At 37.2% G+C, this 21,603-nt stretch overlaps 1 protein-coding gene across 3 annotated transcripts in view; it reads right to left on the bottom strand.

The window, feature by feature from the left end:
* VPS13B (vacuolar protein sorting 13 homolog B) overlaps window positions 1-21,603 on the bottom strand; it is a 777,819-nt gene that overhangs the window by 64,944 nt on the left and 691,272 nt on the right. The gene's annotated exons all lie outside the window — the stretch shown is intronic.

The raw sequence follows: 21,603 nt of genomic DNA on the forward strand, positions 1-21,603 counted from the left end.
ACATAATGTACTTTTTCTTTTACATCGTATGTAACTTTTTTAATAGAACAAAAGGTGAATTTCATAAAATAATCCCAATGAATGGATTGAATAAAGCTTTGAAACAATACACTCTTAACAATGAATACACTAAGAATTTACATGGGAATTGACATAATAATAAAAGTCTTGATGGAAGCAGATTATTTTTCACTTCCAGTCTTAGGAGGAACCCTGATAATATGCTTAAGTTTAAAAACTTCCCAAGGTTGGCTGGGTGCAGTGGCTCACACTTATAATCCTAATACTCTGAGAGACTAAGGTTGGTGGATCCCTTGAGCTAAGGAGTTTGAGACCAGCCTTGAGCAAGAGTAAGACCAAGTCTCTAAAAAACATTGAAAAAGTAGCTGAGCATCATGGTGGGTGCCTGTAGTTACAGCTACTCTGGAGGCTGGGGCAAGAGGATTGCTTGAGCCCAAGAGTTTGAGGTTGCTATGCGTTTGAGCTATGATGACACCATGGCACTCTAACCAGGGTAACAGAGACTCTGTCTCAAAATAAATAAAATAATAAGAATTTCCCAAGGTCATCATAAGTTTCAATGGATGATTAAGAAAGGGCTTTTTTGGTTTGTTTTTTATGTATCTGAAAACCAGCACATTATACCCTATGACTGCATTAATGTACACAGCAATGATATAATAAAAAAAAAAAAGAAAAAAAATCTCCTAAATTATCTCCCTTATCTTAATATGGCCCCATTCCAATCTTTCCTCCACACAACTGCCAGTGATCCTGGAAAATCAAAAGGCTACCAGTCAGAAGAGGTTTTTTTTTTTTTTTTTTTTTTTTTTTTTTGAGACACAGTCTCACTCAGTTGTTGCCCAGGCTAGAGTTCTATGGCCTCAGCCTAGCTCACAGCAACTTCAGATTCCTGGGTTTAAGCAATCTTCCTGTCCTTGCCACAATGCCTGGCTAATTTTTTCTATTTTTAGTAGAGACATGGGGTCTTGCTCTGGCTTAGGCTGGTCTCAAATTCCTGAACTCAAGGGATCTTCCCACCTCAGCTTCCCAGAGTGCCGGGGTTATAGATGTGAGCCACCACTCCCGGCTTGGATGAGTTCTTAAAAAGAAGGCTAACAGTTAAGGAAAAAAATCCTGGATAGCAAGTACCTTTAGGGAAAATATGGTCTTATATACACTGTACAACATAAAAGTACCAGAGAATCTTTGATGTTTAAATATTAGTTACAGGATAAAAAAAGAAAAACAAGAGCAGTGTTTGGAACCATTTTAGTTTTTTATAGCAGCAACTGGGAATAAAGCTCAGGGCATACACAAAACTAAAAGAAACAAGAAAGTTGTTTTCTTTGGAGAGACTAGTAGCTGGAAGTGACAAAAAATAATGAGGCAAGGTACTTAAGGTCAAGCTCAGCTATATTTTCCTGAACATTCCATTGACTTTAGAGAAAGTTTTAATACATACGGTATAATTTTAAGTGCAAAGTGTTCACATTTGCATATGAGCTCAGTTTCAGATAGCACCTCACTCTGTGTACACAGCTTTTAATGACTGAATGTCACCAAGGAATAGGCTGTCAGGTTTTGTTTGGCAGCTATTTGTTCTCAGAGAGTTGGCATAGCTGTTTTCTTTGAATTATGAAAATTCAGATACATTTGGATTTAGTTCACACAGAAAAGAGGAGAGAAAAATTTTTATAACACTTCTCCCCCCATGCATCAGCAATTGAGTATCTGTGGTGGTCTACTCTTAAAAAACAGCTAAATATCATTGGCAATTAGACATATATACTTTGTTAGGCAAGGAATTACATTCTTAAAAGAGAAATCTACAAGAAGGAATTCAGGAGGCCCTGCAGAACTGCAGCCTCCTTCCCATGGTGTAATCACCATCACCTGGGGACCGGGGGCACTAGATTTGGGCACTGGACAGCAGAGCTTTGATACCCACAGACACCAAGCCAGGGTCAGAAGTTTTGTTTTTGTTAGACCCACCAACTAAATTTCAGTGTTACAAAAAGTCTCCATTTAGTAGCAAATACTTGTATATCTATTTTTCTTTCTATACAGAAGGAAGTATAAAATCAGGCCCCAAACTGTGGATTTGTGTTAGATTACCTGATTCTAATGACATTTCTTTCTGTCATTCTTCCAATACATTGTCATTGTTCAATTACTGTCAAGAAGGTAATATGCTAGGTATCACTAGGGAAATAAGGAGAAAGAGATGTGTTCTCAGCCTCTCAAAGAGCTTATAATCTTATCAGAAAAAGAAGGCGAGAGCCAATAACTAAGGAGAAGGAGAGGTTCAAAGTGCTACAATGGTCCAGATAAGGGAGGGCCTGTTTCAGGCTGCTGCGCAACAGCTGTGCCTTAGATTTCAGGTAGGATTTCAGTCAGTAAAGATGACAGTTGGTTCCTACTCCAAAGAGACAATTTGAGATGTGAAAAGAGGAAGGCATGTCTGGGGCAAAGTTAACAGGTTCAACTGGCCAGAGAAAAGGGAACATGAAGACAGGAGATGGGATAAGGTCAGATAAGTACATCTAGATAATGGTTGGCACTGATTTACTAAGGTAAGGGATCTGCACTTGATTCAGGAATTAGGGGGTGGTGCCTTCTGTGTGGGTGAGCAGTGTGTTAACAAGAGAGTGGGAGTACAAGGGAAAAGCGTGGTTGAATTCAAATTGGGGGAAGGGGAGGGAGAAGGACACAATGCGCACAATGTGAGGGTACATGGCACATCTCCCGGGTGAGAGCCACAGCCAGAAGGTTAGGGGACCTTACCGAACAAATGCAAACTTATAACCTAATCATTTGTATTAACATACTAATCTGAAAAAACAAACAAAGAAAAAACAAAAGAGTGGGAGTAGTGTGAAGGGGAAGGAAAACTAAAATAGTTGGGATGAGAGGCCAGAAATATGGGGCAGGGGAAAGCAATGGGCTTTGTAAAAAATGGCTGTCCCTTTTGCCTGGAGCCCAAGATAAATTTATGTTCTCTTATCAATTTGGAAATTTTCTTTCACCTCTTTTCAATTAACAGTTTTCCTCGCCGATTCACTTCCTCTACTATCTTTCCATTTATCCAAGATTTTCGTTCTTTTGGCCTACTTAGCTAGTGTCTAATATTTTCCATTGGGGGAAAAAAGTCACACAGGAACCACTCTTGCTGGATGTTTTCAGTGACAACTGAAACTAAGCAGTAAGGCAGGTTGTACAGTGGCCACACTCACTGAAAGGTCCCAAGGGGCTACATTTTCTTTTTTTTTCCCACAGACCCCCAGTACTGCACTGGCAGCAAGACTAAATTCAGTTTTTCCAATGAAGACCTCAGATGGGAGCATATACAGTTTTCAACTCATTTGTTTTTTTCTATACAAAATAAAACTTAAAACAGAATTACTGATCAGGGAGTTTGAGATCAGCTCTGAGGACCACCCACAGTCATGTCCAAAGGGAAAATTCCTGAATTGACATATTTGGGAGGAAAGAAAAATAAGATGAAATCTAAGAAAACAGTGTACATCAAGGAAGAGAAAGAAAATGGGGAAGATTAAGTAAAAAATTTTAAATTACATCTTAAAACACATGATAACAGTACCAAATATTTTTTTGTGTGAGCTCACATATTTCACTATTTATTTAAAGATGTTGTCAAGATTTTCTCTATGTCAATGATCACAAATTAAAGATTGTCTTCCATTTCATTTGTGCCTCTTTTTGCATTTTATAAAAATTTACCCTATAGTAATATATACTGCTCTAAAAAGAAATTGAAGATCTAAACAACTTTAAAAATTTCCCTGATCCATTGTATTCACTGAAGAAGTTTCAGGAGTTCTAAAAAATTAACATGTAATCCAAGTGAAATATATTACTGAATACATATATTATAGTAATAGTAATATATCTATGTATGTTCATAATATAGATCCATATATATGAAAACTTAGGCACCGTATAATTTTTAAATATATATATATTTGTTCAGAGACAGAGTCTTACTTTGTCACCCTTGGTAGAGTGCTGTGGTGTCACAGTTTACAGTGACCTCCAGCTCTTGGGCTTAGGCGATTCTCTTGCCTCAGCCTCCTGAGTAGCTGAGACTAGAGGTGCTCGCCACAATACCTGGCTAATTTTTAAACTTCTAAACTCATCACTTATCCTAAAAACCTAGTCTACAGTAGGCACTCAATAATTATTATTTGAATAAGCAACCAAGATTAGTAAAAAATAAGCAAAAGTAAATATTAAAAAATTTTAGTAGCGATTTTTACATAAAATGGTATTATAAAATAAGTATTAAATCTAAGTACTTAGAAAAGTTTTCTGTTTTAAATCACACAAGAGATTTTTCTCACTGGGACAACAATATTAGATTAAGCTACACATCAATATAATCCTTCAGATTATCACTCAGACATTGTGATATTAATATTAAAACAAGAAGCAGATCTAAAATGTTATAATAAGAGCAAAAATTGAGTTAAAGTACTTGAAAAACCTCTTGTCTATTCAAAATAATAACTAGAAGGCAAATTAAAGTTAAATCGCATATTTGGAATACATGACTCTAAGTGGAGCAGATAGACATTTCCCACTACTAAATTAGCATAAAAATGAAATGAAATATGGGGCTCACTATTGCTTTTTCAAGACAGTTGAATTTCAGGATGTTCAGACTATCTGAAATAATAAAAACCAAGTAGAAAAATTTCTAGATAATGGCTAATGCTTGGTATCATCATGATTCAATACTGAAACTCTTAGGACTGTACATATCTGTTTGCATTTATACATATAATCCCAACCCAAGAGAATGATTAAGTGGAAATAAATTAAACTATTTTTGGACTCTTTGATACAGTTTTATTTTGGTAGAAAAAAGAAAAAGAGAAAGAAAGCTAAATTATGAAAGCCTTTCCAAATCAATCTTATAGGGAGTGATATAATGGAGGCTTCATTGTTATGATACAAATTTTAGGCAGTTTACTCTTCCACAAAATATGGGTACTGTAGGTTCTCTCTCAAGATTCTGTGAATTCACCGAAGGCCATAAAGACTGTGAAGTTAGCAGGAAACAATCTCTTACAAAAGAGGGAGAACTGACATATTCACGAAATGTTGGCTGGAATAAAAATCATACCTGGAGGGTAATCCTTCTATCACAAATCTTATTGTTAATACTTATTGACTTATCAATTCTATGAAAGACTTTATCCTAAGGTAATAATTATAGACATGCACAAAGACTTATGTAGATGTATGTTTATTCTAGCACTATTTAAATAATAAAAACTAGGCAGAACTAGAAACTTGGTTAAATAAAATACTGAATAGTAAAGATAATAACAGCCTTCATTTATTAGACACTTACTATGTGCCATGCACTGGGCTGAGTGGCTTTTATATATTGCCTTATTTATTCCTTAAAACAATCTTGTAAAGTGGATACTTTTGCACCTTTTTACAGATAAAAAAGGAAACAGAGGTACAGAAAGGTGGAGTGACTTCAGGGCCATGGTGCTGGGGAGGAGAAGGCAGAATATTTGAACTGAGGTATGCTTATTTAGAGCCTATTCTTAACTATAGTTATGCTGTAAGATCCTCTCAAACTACTGAAAATAATGATAGCATGCAAAAATTAACACTATCACAGTTAATAGATTAACTGAAAAAACACATTACAAAAGGTATGTGTAGCATGTCTCATTTTTATAAAATAAATGAACAATGAGCATATATGCCTATTTATAAGGAAGAAAAAGGCTAGAAATATGCCAGAAGTGGTTGGCTTGGGGTTGGAGGATTAAGCATTTTAAGCTTCCTTTCTTCATGTGTTTTGTGTGCTTTCATGTAATTTCCAAATTTTATACTGTGTTTTATCTTGCAATCAGATGGAAATTAATGTTACTAAAATTTAAAATCTCTATTAGAACACATGCTAAGCCCTTATTTCATGTAAGAATAAATTATACATTTCTATTTTAAAAACTCAGTCAGCTTCTTGCAGGAAGTCTCCCCCTATGTCCTGATCAAAGTCAAAGCTTCTTCACACTTGTACTCTTGGTATTTTGACAAAAGGGTGACATGTTCCTACAGTTCATCTTTGTGGCCTCTGTAACTCCTAGCACAAGGTCTAGCTTGCTATATTACATACTCAATGCAGCAAGCAGATTCATAGAGTTGTTTAATGTGATTATGTGAGTTTTTTTTCTCTAGGGCAATAGTTTTTTTTCAAATTTAGCAAATATTTTTAAGGATCTACAGCTACTAAATGTTTACTATGAGCCAGCTAACTGTACTACATATGGTGGATATAGAAAACAAGGAGACACTTTCAGCCAATTTACTTAGGCTGAAAATGCTTACAATACAGTGGGAGAAACAGATATTATATTGAATTTTTTTTTTTTAAGAGAGTAAGGAAAAACAATGTTGTAGAACTCTAGAGGTGTTCTCCTTGGGGAAGTTAAAAGTTTGGCCAGAAGACATATTTTACATACATACATACACCCCCCCCCCACCCCGTGAAGAAGCCCATGGTGAAATAGAATAAAAGATGACAGTATTGTTACTTCTGATAAACAAAAGTAAGTGACAGCCTAACTTAACATGGGACCGCCAGGGAGCGAGGTATGAAAAGGAAGGGCAAAGAGGAAGTATGCTTTTACATGAGTAACTGCGAATTCCCCTTAGAATATCAATCATCATAAACACCAAGGATTGATGCATAAAAGACAACAAAACAAAGTAACTGATGAGAAAGTTGTTGCTTGGCTGTTTTTTTTTTTCATTAATTTATTTTTTATTTTTTTAGCAACAGAGTCTCATTTTGTTGCCCTCGGTAGAGTGCCAAGGCATCACAGCTCACAGCGACCAACTCCTGGGCTTAGGTGATTCTCTTGCCTCAGCCTCCCAAGTAGCTGGGACTACAGGCACCCACTACAATGCCCAGCTATTTTTTGTTGCAGTTTGGCCGGGGCCAGGTTTGAACCCGCCACCCTTGGTGTATGGGGCTGGTGCCACACTGAGCCACAAGCACTGCCCAGCTTGGCTGTTTGAAATAATGTTATATATTCATACAGTATATATTACAGTATATATATATACTCATACAGTATATATACAGAATATATTCATACAGCATATGAATAAGCCTTCTTCATAGCCTTAAATAGTGCCTGGATCTTTCATTATATACTTTATAACAGTCATATGAATATCTGAGTATACTCAGAGTATCAAATGTCACACATTCACAGCAAACATTATGGCTTAATCGATTTTCCAACATATCTATAATCAGGCCATAGAATCTTAATATTTTTCATAAATAACTATAAACAGAACTATCAATTCGAAAATTTATTATTTTTTTTAATGTTCAGACATATAACTAAAAAAGAATAAGAATAGGGAAAATAGTAGTGGCACTTTTGATTTAAATGTTATTTGCAGAGCTTGATATGAGATATGACTCCAGGGTACTCTACCCAGAGTGAGAATCTGTCTCAAAAAAAAAAAAAAATTATCTACAAAACAATGAGATGCTTAATGGGTATTCTTTGCCAAAAGTTATCTAAATATGATGATCTAAATTAGAAAAAAGTAATTGACTTCACAAAAATTTCTGCAAAAAGATTCAATGAACAGCGCAGCGCCTGAGGCTCAAAGGAGTAGGGTAGTGGTCCCATATGCCGGAGGTGGCAGGTTCAACCCAGCCTCAGCCAAAAAACACCACCAAAAAAAAAAAAAAAAAGATTTAATGAACAAATTGTTTCATAAGTTAAAAATATTTTATTTTTAAATGTGCTTAACTTTTTTTGAACATTTCAATCATGAAATCAGATATAAATACATAGTAAAAAAAGTATGAATGATATATAGGCTTGCTCTAGAGAGGTCAACACTATAAGTATCTATTGTTTTTAAGTTTCTTAAAGGTTGCCAGCTTTCCTACAGTTCAATAATTAACCTGACTGGAAAAACATGAGCTATGGTACCAATAGCTTCCTTAAGCCCAGAACTGTGTGGCAGTCTTTGAGATTTTTTACTCTTAATAATACCACACAGAGTTGAAAAGTGAAAATTCAAAGAACTTTGATATGCACGTGTATGTATGTATAGAGAAGAGGATGGTCTGTCTAAAATGTGAAATAATTCTTATTTCTTGAACAAATAAGTAAAACAAATAAAAGCTTTCTCTGATTGATTAGTTAAGTTATATCAACAGCCAGGAGATTTTATTTATTTATTATTTATTTTTTTGAGATGGGGGTTTCACTGTGTTGCCAGGGCTGGAGTGTAGTGGTTGATTAAGAGCTTACCTCCAACTCCTGAACTCAAGTGATCCTCCTGCCTCAGCCTCCTGAGTAGTTAGGACTATAGAGGCATGTATCAGCCAGTGATTTTTTCCAAATTTTTGTAGAGATGGGGTCTTACTGTGTTGCTGGGGCTGGTCTTAAACTCCTAGCCTCAAGCAACCCTTCCCCTTCAGCCTCTCATAGTGCTGGGTTTATAGGTATGAGATACCATACCCAGGCCTTCCAGGTAATTTTAGAGTTGTGTAGACACACTCTCTTGACAGAATGATAGTCAATGGTCACCAGGGACTTGATTGGACCCAATTCTTTAGTCAAAGACTTTAGTGAAAGAGTTAAGAGTATTTTGGTTGATGTAATAAAGAAAAATTTAGTGAGCTGAGAAATGGAAGCCAATAAGGGAAGAAACTGGAAAGGCCATCTGATAGTAGTTCAGATTTTGGATAAATACTCTCAGTTTTTGAGTCAAGTCGTCAGGTTTTGTTTGTTTGAAAATCAATTTTGACTAAATACAAGCAATAGAGAAACTTACCTGAAGTTTGAATAAAAAAATTTCTTTTAAATTGTTCTCAAATGTAACATTTACCATTCAGTAAAATTTAGTTTAATGTAAACAAGAAGACGTGCCAACATATGTCCTAAGACCAAGTAATTTTATGTGATCTTTAATTTATTTTTAGTCATTATGGCAATTTAGATAATTATAATTGTTATCTCTAATTTTTAATTGGAAGAAAAAAAGTCGACAGATGGATATAAAAGAAATCCAAAATTGTTATAGTTATTTATTTTCATTTAACTAAACCGCCTTGCTATACTAAGAAAACATTTTTGTAAAGGTTAAATAAAGTATTTCATGGCAACCACTGCTTCTTAGTGCCTGTATAACAAGAAATATGAGCCAGCCAAAGTTGTGCAAGTTGGTTTTCTTTCCCAGTTAGAGAATGTGGTATCTAAGACCTTGTCCTAACTTATTTTATCCCCAAGTGTAAGTCAAGCAAGTCAAATATGAACTAATGCCTGAAGGGAAGTCCCTGACTCCAAAAGTATGGATTATTTCACATTTATCTTAAAATCTGCTCTCAGAGTTCTTAAAATTCACTAACTTGGCAAGTCAGGAATTGTCATGAGAAATGAAATAATTTCATAACTATGAAGTCATCCAACATTCCATGCATCTGACACTCACTGGGCTTGGCCATGTCTTGGGCATTATTCTGACCTTTAAATAATAAGCTCTTCAATATTCTGGAAACAATTAAAAAGTATGGAAATAATGAGTGCCACAGTATGATAGGTATGCCTGTCTTTGAGTTAACACTTTTGTTATATATACTCATGGTGATAGGTTAGGATTAAAGACAATCACAGTATGTATGCTGAAATCCTTATAACATTCTCAATCAGTATTTCCTATTACTTAAAAATGGCAAAAGATCATGCTTTAATGGCCCAGCTGCATTCATTCCTTTCCTCCAAGTACTCTGTATTAAAATTCACATTTAAAATTAGTTCAGTAAAGGACCTTTATGTTTATACATTAAGAATTCACATTTGCAAAGCACTGGCTTGTGAAAGGCTTTGAGTGTCTTGTAAAAAGCTTAAGGAATCTTCAGTATACTTTTCTCCAAAGCTATATTTCAATATCTAAAATTTATTGCCAGGGGAAAGACAGAGAGACCATTAGCAGCACCAGCAATCATTCCTCCGGGCGCTTTGAGGGTGAAATAACCCCCAGTCATCTTCTTTCATGCACTGTAGGAAACTCCAGAGATCAGCCCTGGGACAGGATAATGTACCCCATCTCTGCCATTTCTTGTGAAAGACTTTAAAAGTCTTGAAATAGATCATATTGTAAACTATTTTTACAAAGAAGCTTTGAAATATATAAGAAAATAAAAACTCAATCCCAAACTTTTTCCTCTGATTTATATAGAATAAATGTATCTCCCAACAGAAAATGAAGACATTCTGACTATGCTCTATGCATTAAATACTTAATGACCCAAAATGCTAGGGCCCCATTTACTATTACTGTGACTTCAAAAGGCACTGTACGCTCCCTCAGAGAATGTAAGTTTCCTGGAATCTCCAATGAAACTAAAAATATTTTAAGAGAGAAAAGTGAAAGAACTGAGTCTACAGACTACTTTTTTGCTGTTTCAATTAGTGCTTAGAACTGAAATAAAAATGCAGTTCATGGCAACTGGACAGTAGTTCCTGGGTACTCAAATGGAGTCAGTGTTTACAGAATATTTTGGATTAAAATCCTTGCCAGATGGTCCCAAGAAGTGTTTACCTCACTGTTGATTTTAGCTATCTTAATGTCAGCAACAATAAAAAGAACTTTGTTAGTGCCACTGGGGAGCAAAGACATAAAATCCTTCCTCCCCAAATGGAATTGCTAGTTGCTGACAGCTGTGCCCTACACAACAATGAGGGTGATATTGTAGATTTCTGGGAAACTGTTTCCACAATTAGAGAAAGAGACAATAATGTGGCAAATTTAACTTGTAATGAATTCTATTTTAAACATATACTATGTATATTTAATGATTACACTACTTTTTTTTTTTTTGAGACAGGGTCTTGCTCTGCTGCCCAGGCTAGAGGGCAGTGGCACAATGATAGCTCACTTCATTCTTGAACTGCTAGGATGAAGTGATCCTCCTGCCTCAGCCTACTAAATTGCTGGGTCTAAAGGCATGTGACACTAATTAGCCATGCCCAACTAATTTTTGAATTTTTTGTAGAGTTCAGAGTCTCACTAGGTTGGCCAGGCTAGTCTCAAACTCCAGGCCTCAAGCAATCCTCCCACCTTGGCCTCCCAAAGTGTTAGGATTACAGGTATAAGCCTATATTACATACTTTTAATTTATGGTAAAGAATAAGAATTTTCATAGAAACATAAATGATTAAACAAAGATGTAAAGAGTTTGGTATGCATGTGGGCCTAAAAATTAGTACCTTTGAAGTATATTGTTAATTACTTCCTATAGCATTTTCCTATTTTATGAGTTTATTAGAGGCTATGGAGAGAACAAAGGGGTGGGAATGAGGGGGTGGGGGTAGGGGGAAACCTGGAGTGACTCTTAATCTCTTAATTAAGAGTCCAATTGCTCTGACAGCATACTAAGGCATACATTTTCAGATCAGTGCCTCTTTTTGTGTGTATAGTATATACAATAGCATCCCACATGACGTAAAGAATAGTGTTTATAATTTTAATATTGCTAAAGTAACTAAAATTTTAAATCTGTTCTTGGGAAATGTCAAAAAGTTATAAGAAATCTTGCCATTTATTTTATTCTGTAAACATTTATTGAATGTCTATTATAAGGATGATATAGAATTAGATATTATGGAAACAACACTTAAAGCCTGGTAACCCCTTTTTTTCTTTCATTCTCAGCAAACATCCATTACAAACTCATTTTTTTTTTTAATGTTCACACTCATCCTCATTCTCTCCCTCCTCCTCAGGGTAGCCGGAGGCTCTTGTGGTGAATGGTAAATGGCCACAAACTCTCTGCAGCAACTCCCATCACATCAAGACCTAGTTCTTTACCCTTTGTACCTGGCCTAACCTTGTGACTTGCTCATTAATAGCATGTGGCAGAAGTGACGCTGAGTTCCAAGCCTAGGTTCACAAGGCCTTGCAGTCTCTGTTCTTATTCTCCTGGGATCCTGTTACCATGTGAAGAAATGCAGCAAGCCTGCTAGTGATGTCACATAGATGGAGACCAAAAAAACTGGTTAAGAGCCTGCTGACTACCAAATATGTGGGTGAGGCCATCCTAGACCACCTAGCTCTAGCTGATGTCAACCTCCTGAGTGAGGCCAGGTGAGACCAGCAGAAGACCTTCCTAATGGAGTGCACCTAGATTTTTCTGAATAATAGATTTATGAGCTAATAAATTGTTTTTAAGCCATTAAGTTTTGAGATGGTTAATTAAACAGCAATAAATATCTGGTATAAACCTCTTCCCCTCGAAAGTCAATCCTTCCATCCCTGAGCTGAATTCTTTCCTTTTCTCTCTGTCTGAGATGTTATGCCATTAATCATTCTTTCTCTCGTCTGCATCAACCTGTCTGCTGTTTCTTTCTTCTCATATGTGAACACACCTAAATCTCTTTTATATATGTATGTATGTATGTATTTAGACAGAGTCTCAAGCCATTGCCCTGAGTAGAGTGCCATAGTGTCATAGCTTACGGCAACCTCCAACTCAGGCTCAAGTGATCCTCTTGCCTCAGTTTTTCTAATTTTTAGGAGAGACAGGAATCTCACTTTTTGTGCAGGCTGGTCTTGAACTCCTGAGCTCTAGCAATCCACCTGCCTTGGACTCCCAGAGTGCTAGGATTACAGGCATGAGCCACCGCACCTGGCAATCTCTTTGGTTTGAAACAATCCCTTAACCCTGAATCTTTCTGTAGTTGACACCTAACTAATAGTTTAAAAAACTTTATGCTCATACTAAACATGTCATTACTTCCCATTTATTTCTCAACCCACTGTAAGCTGGCCTTTGTCTCTATCTGAAAGTGCTTTCTTTGAGCCATCTATGATGGTCCCATTGTCAGATACGATGGTCTCCTCTTTTTGGTTCTTGCTTCACTTAATCTCCTTAGGATGGACATCTGACAACAACTGTCCCTCTAGATTAGTGATTTTCAATGGTGTTTCATGAGAGGGTCTTAGGTGTGCCATGAACGTTTTTAAAGATCATTAATTAAATTATTTTCAAAAGACGTTCAAAGCACAGTAAGTATATTCTTTATTTTTAATAAAGATCATTTTTTTGGTCAACATAATTTAAGCATGCCATGGAAGTTTAACTATAGGTTCAAGAGTGCTGTGAGATAAAAAAGGTTGAAAAACACTGCTCTAGATATTCTCTTTTCTTGGCTTTTACACACAATGTCCTGGTTTTCCTGTGACATCTTCGTATTTCTCATACTCATTTCCCCTCAATAGATCCCATTCCTCAGCCCAACCCTCAAGTTCACATCCAGGATACCACAAAGAGCTCTGCTTCTTGTGATCTGTGCTTTGTATAGTCCTGCCCACACTGAATAAGGCTGACCTACAACCATGAGAATATTAAAAATATGACAGTGAATGACTTCTGAGACTAGGTCATAAAAGACTCTGTGGCATCTTCTTTGTTCTGTCTTGGGGTCACTTGATCTGGAGGGTGGCAACTACCACATCATGAGACTGCTCAAGTGATTCTGTGGAGAGATCCTTATAGTGAGTGAGACACTGAGGCCAAGAGCCACCAGCCATGTGAGTGAGATACTTTGGAAATGAATCCTCTAGTCCAATCAAGACTTCAGATGAAGCTGGGTGTAGTGGCTACGCCGGTAATCCTACCATTCCAGGAGGCTGAGGCAGGTGGATCGCCTGAGCTCAGAAGTTCAAGACTAGCCTCAGCAAAGCAAGACTCCATCTCTACTAAAATAGAAAAATTAGCCAGGTGTGGTGGCAGGCACCTGTAGTCCCAGCTACTCAGGAGATTGAGGCAAGAGGATCACTTGAACCCAGGAGTTTGAGGTTGCTGTGAGATATGATACCACCACACTCTACCCAGGGTGAGAGAGTGAGATTTAAAAAAAAAAGAAAAAAGGCCTCAGATGAGTGCAACTCCAGTTGATAGCTTGACTGCAACTTTATCAAAAATTCTAGGCTAGAATCACCCAGTTAAACCATTTCCCAGATACTTGACTAACAGACTTTGAGATAACGTTTGTCATTTTAGCTATTCCTGTTGGGGGGAGGTTTGTCACACAGCAAATAAGTGATCCATAAGGATTTGGGCATCTGTAAATAGGATGCTATTGAAATAAAAGCCTAAAATGTGGGAAGAGCTTTGGAGCTGGGGAGTGAGTAAAAACTGGAAGGGCTTGAGTGTGTTAGTGAATATCTAAGGTACCTCAAAGAGATTATTAATAGACATCTGATGGCCTTTGAGGAGGCTGCCAGTGAGGAATGAGAAAAATGTTATTGAAATTTGGGTGGAAAGGGGGATCCTTGCTTTGTAGTGGCAGAAAGTTTTGCAACACTATCGCCTGCAGTAACATAGTAAGTAGAAAATGTGCCTCATAAACTACATGGCCTAGCTAAGGATATTTCCAGGCAATGTTGAAGTGCCTCTTGGCTTCTATCTGCTGCTTTTATTAAAATCCTTGAGGGGAGATATAAGCTTAAGGAGCCAGGACTTGCTAGTTTTGAAAGTTCCTAGCTTCATCAGATGGCAAATAATGCTACAAGCAAGAAATGACTTTCAGGCAAAGATCAAATCCAAGACATAGCAGGAAAAGCAGGTCTACATATGAATCAAAGGATAGGTCCGTAAAATCCTGTTTAGACATTAGAAAGACCTAAATTAGCACCTCAGACAACTTTCAAACAAACGCGGTTATAAGATACTTGAGAGTGATGTACCTCAGCAGTGCCAGCAGAATCCTAAAGTAGAGAAGGGCTTATCTAAGAGAGATCCATGGGCATGATTTTGTCTGTTATAGTGAAGCTCAACAAGACTAACAAAAGACCACAAAGTTGTTTCAAGAATTATATTGGCAGAAAAACTGCCAAGTGAAACTGACAGGAAAGAAAGATAGTACAAAATGAAAAGAGGCCTTTGAACCTTCAAAATTCTACCAGCTCTGCTGGCAGGCTGAGAAAACTATAAAGTGCAAAAAAGGCTACTTTTCATGGAAAAATATGGATAACTCAGAGGATGGAGCCAAGAATCCAAAGCTATGAGCCATGGAGGAGTATTTGGAATTCTAGAATGAGAGAAGAGAGAAAAAAATGAGGCAAAAAAATTAAAGAAATAATCCTAGAAAATCCAAGCAGGAGCAGTAACTGAGAACTGTATTAAACTTCCAGCATTCATCTGAATGGATTTCAGAATCTCTATGGACCAGCTACTTCTGTGTCTCGTCCTCTCTTTTTATGAATCAGAGTACCTTATCCTACGCCTGTACCCCCACTATACATTTGTACATTGTTCTGCAGCAACAGATCACTTATATAGCCTCTTCATACTCTTTCTTTGGGCTTGCTTATTCCCATTGATAGCTAGGCACTGGTAACAGGCCAAGTTTATATCTCTAGGCCAGAAAATTTTTTTGAACTCTAGACTCTTATATCCAATTTACTTACTCTTCATGTCTATCTGGATGTCTTGTTAGAAAGGGAAAAGGGAGAAAAAGGAACCTTTGGCTATGGAGAGCTGATTTCTTACTAGGTACTTTATAAATATTCTTCATCATGGAATATTCATAATAATCTCTTAATTTTGTAGAAGAGGAAATTGAAACTCCAAGAAATTAAGAAATAATCTAAACACACAGCTCCTGAAACTTTGGAGTGAAACCCAAGGATTTATGGCTTCAAATTTGTGCTTTTTCTAATGTATCATCCTTCCTGTTTTTCTTTTCTTTTCTTTTTTTTTGAGACAGAGCCTCAAGTTGTCGCCCTGGGTAGAGTACTGTGGCGTCACAGCTCACAGCAACCTCCAACTCCTGGGCTCAAGTGAGTCTCCTGCCTCCACCTTACAAGTAGCTGGGATTATAGGGGCCCGCCACAACGCCTGGCTATTGTTTGGTTGCAGCCATCACTGTTGTTTGGCGGGCCAAGGCTGGATTCGAACCCACCAGCTCAGGTGTATGTGGCTAGCGCCTTAGCCATTTGAGCCACAGGGGCTGAGCCTTTCCTATTTTTCAAAGCAATTTATAACTCAGTGTGCCCAAAGTGGATTTTAGGATTACTCTGGTGTGCTCTCACACCCTGCCTTATTCTCTATTTTTAAAATATTGTCCTCCTCAGTTCCCTGTCTTGTCCAATAGCAACACTACCAAAATGTCACCTTCTCTATTTTATGATCAATAACCAAATCGGGGTTGGTGACTTCGACCTTCCAAATATTTTCCAAACAGACCTCAACCAATGTAAACCTTCTCTCAGCACTTCAAAGATGTTCCACTGTCTTCTAGCCTGCATGGCATCTGCAAAGACGTTCACAGTATGGAATTGTTCCCTTATAGGTAGTATGTTCTTTCCCTCTGGCTGCTTTCAAGATTTTTTCTTTATCTTTGGTTTTCTGTCATTTCATAATAATGTGTCTGGGTGTGAATTTCCTTGAATTTATCCTGTTTGGAGTTTTCTGAGCTTCTTGGGTCTGTATGTTTCTACTTTTCACAAAATTTGGAAACTTTTCTAGGATTATTTCTTTAATGTTTTCCATCTCATTTTTTCTCTCTTCTTTCATTCTAGAATTCCAAATACTCCTATATTGGACCTTTTGAAATTGTCCCAGAGATCCCCAAGGTTCTATTTATTTTGAATCTGTGTTTCTCTTTCTTATTCAGATTGGATGATTTTTATGCATCTATTTTTAAGTTTACTGACTTTTTTCTCCTGTCATGTTGCATTACATTTCTACTGCTGCATAAAAAATTACTGCAAATTTAGCAGCTTAAAACAACCCACATTTGCTCTCTCAAAGTGTCTGCTGGTCAAAGTTCATTGCATACCTTAGCTGGGTCCTTTGCTCAGGGTTTAATAAGCCTGCAAATCAGGTGTCACTTGAGTGCATTCTTATCTGGAGGCTTGGCTTGGGAAGAATCTACTCAAGCTTCCTTAAGCTGTTGGCAGAATTTATTTCCTGTGGCTTTATGATGAAGGCCTTAACTTCACACTGCCTGGTGCTGGCAGCCACCTTCAGGTTCTGGAGGCTTTCCACAGCTTCCTGCCCCAAGGCCCTCTTCATAGAGCCCAACATACCAGCATGCTTCTTCAAGGCCAACAGAAGTGTCTCTCTCTTTCTCGCCTCACAAAAGGGGCTGATCCCTCTTTTAGGAGTTTTATCTGATTAAATTAGGGCTAGGCCCATCCAGGATTCTCTTTTGACTAATTTAGTCAAAATCAGCTAATTTAGGACCTTAATTAACCTGCAAAATCTCTTTAACTTTGACACAGATACTTTAGAGTACATGACTGATAATGCTAATATCTGGGTTGTCTCTGGATTGGCATTTGTTAATTGTTGTTCCCTTCAAATTGAATAACATTTTCCCCCCTGACGCTTATCTGTCAAGTAATTTTGGGTTAAATTATGGACACTGTGAGTGCTATGCTGCAGAGACTCTGGATTTTCCCATGACTGCTCCAAAGAGTACTGATGTTTTTATTTAACAGAATTAACTTGTTGAGACTCAAACTGAATATTCTCACACCTGGATGAGAAGGAGCTTAGATTAGTTCAGTTCTTTTAAGGCTTGAGTACAAGCTGCATTAGTTTGCCTATATCCATGTGTGTGGTTCTGTGGTCAGCTAAATAATTGGGCCAAATCTAAACATAGTACGTTTCCATTGTGTGGCTTTTCCCTTTCAGGGTTTTCTCCTCGCTCTCTAGCATCCCAGCTTGCCTGTGTTTTCTCCTCCAGTACTTTGGGCCAGGAAGAGGATAGGCCACCCCTGCACTGCCACGAATGCAGTAGCCCTCAAGGCAAAGCCACAAAAAATGGGGAAATCACGCTGCAGATTACTTGTTCTATGTTTTGACTCCCCTCCCAAAATCCGCCTGCTTTTGTTTAGTCTCCAGAGCTTTCAGGTATTTTTTTTTTTTTTTTTTTTTTTTTTTTGAGATGGAGCCTCAAGCTATCCCCCTGGGTAGAGTGCCATGGCATCACGCTCACAGCAACCTCCAACTCCTGGGCTCAAGCGAGTCTCCTGCCTCAGCCTCCCAAGTAGCTGGGACTACAGGCGCCCGCCACAACGCCTGGCCATTTTTTGGTTGCAGCCATCATTGTTGTTTGGCGGGCCTGGGCTGGGGATTCGAACCCGCCACCTTAGGTGTATGTGGCTGGCGCCTTAGCCGCTTGAGCCACAGGCGCCGAGCCCAGGTATTTTTTTTTATTATTAAGTTCTGTTCAGAATTTATAGTTGTTATTTACAGAAATATTAGTTTCTTAGATATTTACACCAAATTATGCCTTCTATGTTGTCTTAGCTTGGTTATACTCATCTCTCTTCCTCCTAGAATACACAACAGTGCCCATACTAGTCTCTGCTTATATTCTCAATGCTGTCTATCTTCTCCACTATACCAGAAGAATCTTTTCAAAATGCAACTCTGATCCCAGCATTCCTCTACTTAAAACGCTTCAGTAGTCAAAAGCTGCCCATCATATGTAGGCATTATCTTCTTGAAATGAATTGCCAGGCTCTTCAGAATATAACTTCAAATAGCAGTGTGCTAGAATGGGTTCATACTTGCTTCTAAAAAGCAATAATTAAATAGTCTGAAATTCTGCAAAATATTGGTAGCTTGAAATTAGTTCTGGTGGGAGTATTTACACCATGAAAATTGGCCAACCCTACAAACAAGGGCTACCCTATCATTACCATCCTTGGAGCCAGTGTACTAGCACACATCTCTTTTGCATGGCATGCAATTTTTATGCTTGGGTTATATTGAACAAAACCTTAATTCCTGTGACCACAACCTAAATTGATATGTGTGTATGTATATATATAAAATCATATGTGTGTGTGTGTATGTATATATATAAAATCCTGATTTTATATATCCTGATTCTGTTTTGTGTACACTCTCAACTATTCTCCACTGGGCCAAACTTCAGTTATCTTTTAAACCTAGTTTCTATGAAAAGATAACTTTGCTTTCTCTAGGTACACAGATTATCCTGTCTTCATGCTATTGCAGCTTCAAGATAGCATTAAAACTGCTTCACATAAAGCCAGTACACTAGTGTGCATTTGTTATCCCAGCTACCAGAAGGGCTGAGGTGACAGGATTGCTTGAAGCCAGGTTTTCAAAGCTATAGTATGTTAGGGCCGTGCCTGTAAATAGTCACTAAACTCCAGTCTGGGCAGTGCTGTGAAACTCCATCTCTTAAAAAACACCCCCTCAAACAAACAAAAAATCCAAAAGAAAAAAACTGTTTAGGGCAGCATATAAAAGCCCCCATGAGTTAGGTGCAGTGGCTCATGCCTGTAATCCTAGCATTCTGGGAGGCTGAGGCAGGTGGATTGCTTGAGCTTTCAAGTTTGAGACCAGCCTGAGCAAGAGCAAGACCCATCTTTACTAAAAATAGAAAAACTAGTCAGGCATCGTGACAGATACCTGTCTTGAGCCCAAGTGTTTGAGGTTGCTGTGAACTATGACTCCATGGCACTCTACCCAGGGTGACAGAATAAAACTCTGTCTCAGAAAAATAAACAAACAAAAAGGGAGTATGGCCTTCACCTATTTCTTTGCAGCTCCACACATGTACTCTCCATTGTAGACAAATTACTCAAGTTTCCAATCCCTGCCATATTGTTTCTTGCCTCTGTGGCTTTCACACATTAGTCCCTTTATCCGGAATGTCACTTTTACCCTCTGTTCATTGGCCTACCTAAATCTTGTTTAAAAAAACATTAAAATTTAGTACAAATATCGCCTTTGCCAGGAAGGCTTGCCAGATTCCCATCCTCATGTCAGATTTGGAAACATTTTCTTTGGGCTCCTAATAAGACTTCGTCCATATCCGGATGCAATTGATATTGCCTCCTGATTCCCTGGCTTTTCTTCCCTGTGGCTAGTGTTTCCATTAATCACCCCTCATTTCTTTCTGTCCTGAACTATTGCATAGCTATCCTGATAGTTATTGGACATGTCTGTAATAACTTGTTTACTTTTCTAGCTCCTTCAATGGACAGTTCCTAAGAAGAATGTACATATTTACACATAATACACATATTGTGATATTTACATCATAATAAACTAATATTTACTGATTTAAAAATGAATGGGAAGGAGAGAAACTAAATAAGCAGCTGGAGAGAAATAATGGTCGGCAGGAGGGCTTGTGGAGAGACTGAGTTAGACCTCGGATGCCAGAGAACATGGATATATTTAATAAATCATGCCGGAGCCTGTGAAGGTTTTTGGATTGGAAAGTGCAACAAAGTATTTAGGAAAATTACTTGAGCTGTAGTCTGGGAGACTGAAGTAGGGCAAACTATAACTAAGAGAGTAATCGAGAAAAACTATGAGAAGAAAAATAATCATTCTTTAATCTATCATTCTATGTTTATGCCATTGTTCCAGTTAGCATTTGAAATTCTTTTTAGTTTATAAATGAATTTTTTTTGGGGGGGATTTTGCTTCTAATTCAGTAATCTTTGCCCCTTATTAAAAAGTTGAAAGTACATAAAAATGTAATAAAGTGGAAAAAAATCACTTTCACCCACCATTCAGAGGCAACTACTGATAACATTTTGATATATCTCTTTCCAGTATTCTTCTATGCATTTACTCTTATGTTGGTAAGCTAATATAGAATATATAGAATTTCATATTCTGCATTCCTGACTTACATGATGATAGCCCTTCTCCATTCTATATAAAAATTAACGGTTCCATAATAGATGACATAAATATGCCAGGTTGTACTTATTTCTGTAAAGCGAACATTTTGGCATGTTAAATATTTTGTGTTATGATAAATGCTTTTGGGTATAAATCTTTGTTTTAATTTGCATACTTTCCTGAGGGTAGATTACTAGTAGATTTACTGGGTCAAAGTCTATGATCGTTTTGATAGCTTTGAAGTTTTTTACTTAATTGCTTCTAGAAAGAAAATACCAATTTCACATGCAACTTCAGTGTTAAGAGTGTCTACTCATATGCCTTTCTAAACAAGCTTTAGCATGTATGCATGCAGGGGAGAATATTAAAAAATTTATCAGTTTTGCTAACAGAGAATATTTTCTTGTCCCCTAAATCTGCTTTTTTTTGTATTGTGACTAAAGCCACAATGAATGTGCTCTTTCTTTAGATACACATGTACACATGCATTATATAAATGGATTTGGAAAGAGTGGTAACTGAATAAGAATTACAGTCTAGTTAATGAAATTAACAACAGGCTAGAATTATATGATAAACAGATACTGTAAGCCTATTGCTTTCACTTTTAGATGAATGGAAAAATGATCAAATTTCATTTTAAAATATTTTTACATACTAAAAGAGCAATGGAGATCTTTCTGTTATACAATAGCCTAAATCAAGTACAACAAAAATATTTTGCTGTTATTTGGTGAGTACATGTTGATTATGTAAGAATTAAACTATTATCTGTCATTTCTCTCTCTCTCTCTTTTTTTTTTTTTTTTTTGAGACAGAGCCTCAAGCTATTCCCCTGGGTAGAGTGCTGTGGCATCACAGCTCACAGCAACCTCCAACTCCTGGGC

Source organism: Otolemur garnettii, unplaced genomic scaffold, assembly GCF_000181295.1.
Source record: "Otolemur garnettii isolate 467f Iridium unplaced genomic scaffold, OtoGar3 scaffold00004, whole genome shotgun sequence".
Lineage (NCBI taxonomy): Eukaryota > Metazoa > Chordata > Mammalia > Primates > Galagidae > Otolemur > Otolemur garnettii.